Source organism: Arachis hypogaea, chromosome 20, assembly GCF_003086295.3.
Source record: "Arachis hypogaea cultivar Tifrunner chromosome 20, arahy.Tifrunner.gnm2.J5K5, whole genome shotgun sequence".
In the NCBI taxonomy this organism is placed as follows: Eukaryota; Viridiplantae; Streptophyta; class Magnoliopsida; order Fabales; family Fabaceae; genus Arachis; species Arachis hypogaea.
Genome location: NC_092055.1, coordinates 34,747,564 through 34,755,245, shown reverse-complemented (window position 1 = coordinate 34,755,245; position 7,682 = coordinate 34,747,564). Strand labels below are relative to the sequence as shown.

The following is a 7,682-nucleotide window of genomic DNA, read 5'->3' as shown; positions in this document are numbered from 1 at the left end:
TGATGCCTTTTGTGGAAGCACGTTTAAGCTTCAGTTTAAGGTTAAACTGAAGCTTAAACGTGAAAATGGAAGAAGGCAGCCCTGGAGGGTAACGTAGTCGAACACGTTTAAGCTTCAGTTTAAGGTTAAACTGAAGCTTAAACGTGGAGATAGGAAAGGCAGCCCTGGAGGTCGAACACGTTTAAGCTCCAGTTTAAGGTTAAACTGGAGCTTAAACGTGGAAGCGGAGAAAGGTAGCCCTGGAGGTGTCGAACACGTTTAAGCTCCAGTTTAAGGTTAAACTGGAGCTTAAACGTGGAAATGGAGAAAGGTAGCCCTGGAGGTCGAACATGTTTAAGCTCCAGTTTAAGGTTAAACTGGAGCTTAAACGTGGAAATGGAGAAAGCAACCCTGGAGGAGAAAACTTGGTCGAACACGTTTAAGCTCCAGTTTAAGGTTAAACTGGAGCTTAAACGTGGAAATGGCTCCCTGGTGCATTTCCCATTTCTGGCGTTTAACTTCCAGTTTAAGGTTAAACTGGAGGTTAAACGCCACTTTCACCCTTTCCTCAACTTTCATGATTTTGGCCGTTTAAGTTCCAGTTTAAGCTTAAACTGGAACTTAAACTCCACATGTGATATTCAAGCTTCCTTTATTGATTTTTGTTGCTTCCTTGCCTAGCCTCTTCTTCCCTGAAATCATCCAAACAACTGCATCAAAGTCTTGCAAATTTTCATGAGAATCTTCCATTCATAGCATTCAAGTAATATAACTAAAAACTCATGAAATTTGCATAAAAATCATACTGTTTGGATGGTTCATTGCTTTGTTATTCATTTAACCATTCTTGGTTACTTTAAGCTCAAGAAAGTGCATAAAACAACTAAAACTAACAGAAAAATGCTAGTGAAACTCGCCTAAGATGCCTTGGCATCACAACACCAAACTTAATACTTGCTTGTCCCTAAGCAAGTCCTGAGTTATTTGAGAAGAAAGTATGAAACAGAAAGCAATTACATTGGCTATATTAGTAAGCACTTGAAGTTCATCAGAAGGGTTTTATGCAGAAAGTTGCAGCATCACTTTTTCATTCTTATCAGGTAAGATTATCACTTTTTCATTGCATTCATCAAACACTGCTATGGCCTCTTGTTATTCTTATGTCCTTGGCACTTTTCTCTTCTTTGTTTTTCTTTTCTTTTTCTTTGAGCTCCTTTGCTCCTTGTTTGCTTAGTGTCATGTGTTGCACAAGCCTTTGGCATTTTCTTTTTCTTATCAGTGCACTACACATATCCACTGCAGGCATTTTAGTTCACATTTCTTCTTGAGACATTGGTGCCCAGCACCTCTTTGTGTGACTAAATGTTTTGTATTTAAGTTGCTCTTGATAATGGACTTTTGGTTGATAATCCCGGGTTAGTTAACCCAAGTTACCAAGTGTTGAAACACTCCTCAGAACCTATTCATCCAAGCATATCCTTAATACATAAACACCACAGGCATTTGTCTCAGAAGTTCAAACCATTGGTGCCTAGCTTATTTTCTCAATTTTTTTTTTGGTTGCCCTTTTTCAGTGGCTTTTTCTTCTTCTTTTTCTTTCTTTTTCATGGCCAAAGACATTTATTCATCAAGATCCATAGATAGTTTTCAATTTCTACACAAAAAATGATAATTCTACACTCTATTTCCAGTGATCTGACTAAACAATCAAGCATGCATACCACCACTTAATTCTACTTGATTTGTCACTAATTGAGCCAAGTTACTTTTGTTCACACTTTTCTTTTATTTTTGGAAACAGAACAAGCACGGCAAGCATTTGTTTAAGAAGGTGAAGTTATATCCAAACATCTAGGCATTCACTTTATTCAAAGCAATAAACAGACACTCATACTAAAAACTTCACATTCCAGAAAGATTCAACAATTACAGTTTAAATCAGAACAAGCATGCTTTTGTTTGCCCTTTTTAAAGAATTGTCAAGGAACAATACTACCTTTTGAAATTCCTTGTTTTCTCTTTGTTGCCAGGAAACAAATTGATTTCTCCTTCTTCTCCTAGTTGTTGTTTCATGCTCTTTCTAAGATCCTTGTTTCCTTTCCTGCAAAGAGTGATGAAGTTGCTTGCTTCTCAAGCACTTGAGTGGTTAGCTCAACTATTTATGGGTAAGTGTCTGAGTCTTAAGTTGGTGTGTGAACACCAAACTTAGTCTTCTACTTACTCCTCTGCTCTTTGAGTCCTTGAATTCTCCTTGGAATGAAGTTGCTACTAAGGATTTTAAGCATTTCTATGATTGCTTAGAATGGTTGTTCCTTTCATATAATTCAAAGGTTGTTGTGTTCAGTTAATCTGTGTGGTGGAACACCAAACTTGGAGTCACACATTCCCCTTTGAATTATTGATCCACGAATTCATTGTTTGGTGTGAAACACCAAACTTAATTCCTTGCAATGCACAGAAACTACTTCACCTTTTTATTGAAACAAATAAAAGAAACAGCAAGGTAGTATTACCTCAGGTTGGGTTGCCTCCCAACAAGCGCTTCTTTAACGTCATTAGCTTGACGGTCAGCTGCCTCAGTTGAGGTGATATTTAACTTTGTCCTTCTCCTCCACATCTCCCAAGTAATGTTTGAGTCTTTGACCATTCACTGTGAAGGTTCGTTGAGACTTTTCTTCCATGATTTCTATTTGTCCATATTGGGAGACTTTGGTGACAAGGAATGGTCCAGACCACCTTGATTTTAGCTTCCCTGGAAATAGCTTCAGCCTAGAATTGTAGAGCAATACTTTTTGTCCCTCCTCAAATTTCCTTGGGGCTATGTTGCTGTCATGCTTCTTCTTTGCTCTTTCTTTGTAAATTTTGGCATTCTCATAAGCTTCAGCTCTGAATTCTTCCAACTCTTGAATTTGCAACATCCTTCTTTCTCCAGCAGCTTTGCTGTCCAAGTTCAAGAGTTTCAAGGCCCAGAATGCCTTGTGCTCCAACTCCAGTGGCAAATGGCAAGCTTTTCCATATACTAGTTGGTAAGGAGACATTCCAATTGGTGTCTTGAAAGCTGTCCTATATGCCCAAAGAGCATCATCTAGCTTAATCGACCAGTCCTTCCTTGAAGTTCCCACAGTCTTTTCCAGGATTCTTTTGAGTTCCCTATTAGATATTTCGGCTTGCCCACTTGTCTGTGGATGGTATGGTGTGGCTACCTTGTGTTTGACTCCATATTTTAGAAGCAATGCCTCTAATGGTTTGTTGCAGAAGTGGCTTCCTCCATCACTGATGATTGTTCTTGGAACCCCAAAACGGCAAAAAAAGTGTTTTCTGAGGAAGTTCATGACTACCTTATTATCATTGGTTGGAGTTGCTATTGCTTCAACCCATTTGGAGATATAGTCTACTGCCACAAGGATGTAATTATTTGAGTATGAGGTGGGGAAGGGTCCCATGAAATCTATCCCCCATACATCAAACAATTCAAGTTCCAGAATGAATTGTTGTGGCATTTCATTTCTTCTTGGCAGGTTCCCCGCTTTCTGGCATTCATGGCAGTGCTTCACTAGTTCCTTTGCATCTTTGAAGATAGTGGGCCAATAAAAACCACACTGCAACACCTTAGCTGCTGTTCTTTCTCCTGCAAAATGTCCTCCATAAGTGGAGCCATGGCAGTCCCATAAGACTTCCCTTCCTTCTTCCTCTGATATGCATCTTCTGAGTATGCCATCCGAACATTTTTTGAACAAGTATGGTTCGTCCCAGATGAAGTATTTGGCATCATTTACCAATTTCTTCCTTTGATGCTTGTTAAATTCCAACGGCAAACTCCCAGTCGCCTTGAAGTTTGCTATGTCTGCAAACCAGGGTGCTTTGTGAATTACCATGAGTTGTTCATCAGGAAAGCACTCATTTATATGTGTGCTTTGTGCGCTTCCTTCTTCACATGGTATCCTTGATAAATGGTCTGCCACCTTGTTCTCTACACCCTTCTTGTCTTTGATTTCAATGTCAAATTCCTGCAACAAAAGAACCCATCTAATAAGTCTTGGTTTGGATTCTTGTTTAGCAAGTAAGTATTTTAAAGCTGAATGATCAGTGAAAACAATGACTTTAGATCCAATGAGATAAGATCTAAATTTGTCAAATGCAAAGACTATTGCCAAGAGTTCTTTTTCAGTGGTTGTGTAATTCCTTTGGTTATCATTCAAGACTTTACTGGCATAATAAATCACATGTATCAAATTGTCTTTCCTTTGTCCTAACACTGCCCCAACAGCAAGGTTTGATGCATCACACATCAGTTCAAAAGGTAAGTTCCAATCAGGTGGGGCAATGATAGGTGCAGAGGAAAGTTTTTGCTTCAAAAGTTCATAGGCTATCATGCAATTTTTATCAAATACAAAGGGTGTATCAGAGACAAGCAAGTTACTCAAAGGTTTGGCTATTTTAGAAAAGTCTCTAATAAATCTTCTGTAAAAGCCAGCGTGTCCCAAAAAACTCCTAATTGCCTTGACATTACTTGGTGGAGGTAATTTTTCAATGAGTTCCACCTTAGCTCTGTCCACCTCAATGCCTTTATTCGAGATTTTGTGGCCAAGGACTATTCCTTCTGTGACCATGAAATGACACTTTTCCCAGTTTAATACTAGGTTGGTCTCTTGGCATCTCTTAAGCACCAAGGCAAGGTGGTGTAGGCAGCTAGGAAAAGAATCTCCAAACACAGAAAAATCATCCATGAAAACCTCAATGAATTTTTCAATCATGTCCGAAAAGATGGACAGCATGCATCTTTGGAAAGTGGCAGGTGCATTACACAATCCAAAGGGCATGCGTCTATAAGCAAAAACTCCATATGGACAAACAAATGATGTTTTCTCTTGATCTCTCGGATCAACTACTATCTGATTATAGCCTGAGTATCCATCCAGAAAGCAATAGTAAGCATGTCCTGCAAGCCTTTCAAGCATCTGATCCATGAATGGGAGTGGGAAATGATCTTTTCTGGTGGCTTCATTGAGCTTCCTGTAGTCTATGCACATCCTCCACCCAGTGACAGTTCTTGTGGGTATGAGTTCGTTCCTCTCATTTGGCACCACAGTTATGCCACCTTTCTTGGGCACTACATGGATGGGACTAACCCATGGGCTATCAGAAATGGGGTAGATTACCCCTGCCTGCCATAACTTCATGACCTCCTTTTGTACCACTTCTTTCATGACGGGATTCAATCTTCTCTGAGCTTGAATGTAGGGTCTAGCATCCTCTTCTAACAAGATTTTATGCATGCATATGGATGAACTTATCCCCTTCAAATCAGCTAGGGTCCATCCAATGGCATCTTGATGAGTTTGTAGCACATTGATCAATTTTTCTTCCTGTTCTTGGCTCAGGGCAGCGCTAATGATAACAGGATAGCTCTCATTACTACCCAAGTATGCATACTTGAGATTAGAGGGCAATGCTTTGAGCTCAGGTTTTGGTGCTTCCTTCTCTTCTTTCACTCTATCTGGCATGCTTGGCATGGTTGTTTCAGCAGCCTTGATGTCACTATCTTCAATATCCTTGGTGAACTCCTCCTCTGCCACTTCCTTTGTTGTTTCCTCAAAGGTTTCTTGTACTGCAATGTCCACTACATCCACCCTCATGCATTCCTTTAGTGATTCTGATGGATAGCTCATTGCCTTGAATACGTTAAACACCAATTGCTCATCATGCAGTCTAAGAGTGAGCTCACCCTTTTGGACATCTATGATGGCCCCTGCAGTAGCCAGGAAGGGTCTTCCCAGAATTATTGAAGCTTCGGCTTCTTCCTCCATATCTAATACCACAAAATCGGCAGGGAATATGAAATCTCCCACTTTTACCAACAAATCTTCAACTATCCCATGAGGGAATTTAAAGGTTCGATATGCCAATTGGAGGGCCATTCTTGTTGGTTTGGCTTCCTCAATCTCCATTCTTCTCATCATTGTTAGAGACATCAAATTGATACTGGCCCCTAAGTCACACAAGGCCTTCTCCACCATGACTTCTCCTATGATGCAGGGGATTTGAAAACTGCCTGGATCCTTCAGTTTCTGAGGCAATTTGTGTTGAATGATGGCACTGCATTCTTCAGTCAACAACACAGTTTCCTCATTTCTCCAGCTTCTCTTTTTGGTCATTAATTCCTTTAAGAATTTTGCATAGAGTGGCATTTGCTCTATTGCCTCAGCAAACGGAATGTTGATTTGAAGCTTCTTGAAAATCTCCAAAAATCTGGAGAATTGGCCATCCTTTTCACCTTTCATCAAACGTTGAGGATATGGTGCTTTGGGTGTATACGGCTTCAAGACCTCTTTTTCTTTTTCTCTTGTTGCAGACGGTGTAAAGGATTGTCCCTGTTCCTTGTCTCTCACATTTTCCTTTGCTTCATCCTCTGTGGGTTCACTTGAGATCTCCTTTAGCTTTTTTCCACTTCTGAGGGTTATGGCTTTACATTCTTCCCTTGCAATAGCCTTGGCAGCATGAGAAACACTTGGCCCAGGGATTTGCTTATACAAATACCCAATTTGATTTTCTAACTTCTGGATGGCAGCTCCTTGGTTTTGCAAGTTGGAGATTACTTCTTCCTTAAAAGCTTTCAATTCGGTTATGTCTTGACCCATGGTTGCAAGCATTCCTTCTATCCTGTTTAATTGATCTTGGAATTGTTGGTTCGGGTTAGGTTGGGTAGGTCGATTATTTTGGCCTTGATATGATGGTTGGGAGTAAGTGTTTTGTGTGGCTTGGTATGCTCTTTGGTTGGGGTTTTGGTATGTGGACTTGTTATGTTGGTTTTGCTGGTTTCCCCACCCAAAGTTTGGGTGGTTTTTCCAGCCTGGGTTGTAAGTGTTGGAATGTGGATCATATGGTTGCCTTTGTTGATTTCCTACATAATTGGCCTCTTCCCAATCACCTCCTTCAGTGCTTTCTTCCTCTTGATCTTGTGTGTGTATTGCAGCCACTTACTTTGTTTCTAATTTCCTGGTGAGCTCTGCTAGTTGCTTGGCAAACACCTTGTTTTGGGCTAGAATTGTATCAACATGGTTCAGCTCCATGACTCCCTTAGTGTTGTGTCTCTCTGATGCATAGTAGTACTCATTCTCAGCCACTGTCTCAATCACTTCAATGGCTTCTTCCACAGTCTTCTTCCTGTTCAATGAACCTCCTGATGAATGGTCCACAGCCTTCCTTGATTTATAAGAAAGTCCATCATAGAAAATATGCAATTGCACCCAGTCATGGAACATGTCTGGTGGGCATTTCCTTGTCAAATCCTTGAACCTCTCCCATGCCTCGTAGAGAGTTTCACCATCTTGTTGTCTAAAAGTCTGAACCTCAGATCGAAGCCTATTGACCTTTTGCGGGGGGTAGAAACGTGCCAGAAACTTGCTTTCCACCTCATCCCATGTTGTTAGGCTCCCCCTTGGGAATGATTCCAGCCACTTAGCTGCCTTGTCCCTAAGTGAAAATGGGAACAAAAGCAGTTTATAGGCATCTTCCTGGACTCCATTGGACTTCACAGTGTCGCAAATTCTCAGAAATTTTGTGAGATGTTGGTTTGGGTCTTCATTAGCACTCCCACCAAATGAACAATGATTCTCCACAAGTGATATTAGTTGTGGTTTGAGCTCAAAATTGTTGGCCTGAATGGGTGGTTTCTGAATGCTGCTACCACAATTCCCAAATGT

General features: G+C 40.6%; 1 non-coding gene across 1 annotated transcript; it reads left to right on the top strand.

The window, feature by feature from the left end:
• Positions 1-7,239: 7,239 nt before the first annotated feature.
• Positions 7,240-7,343, top strand: LOC112787463 (small nucleolar RNA R71). Its single transcript, XR_003194876.1, has one exon. It is a non-coding gene; the product is annotated as a small nucleolar RNA R71 (small nucleolar RNA).
• Positions 7,344-7,682: the final 339 nt, after the last annotated feature.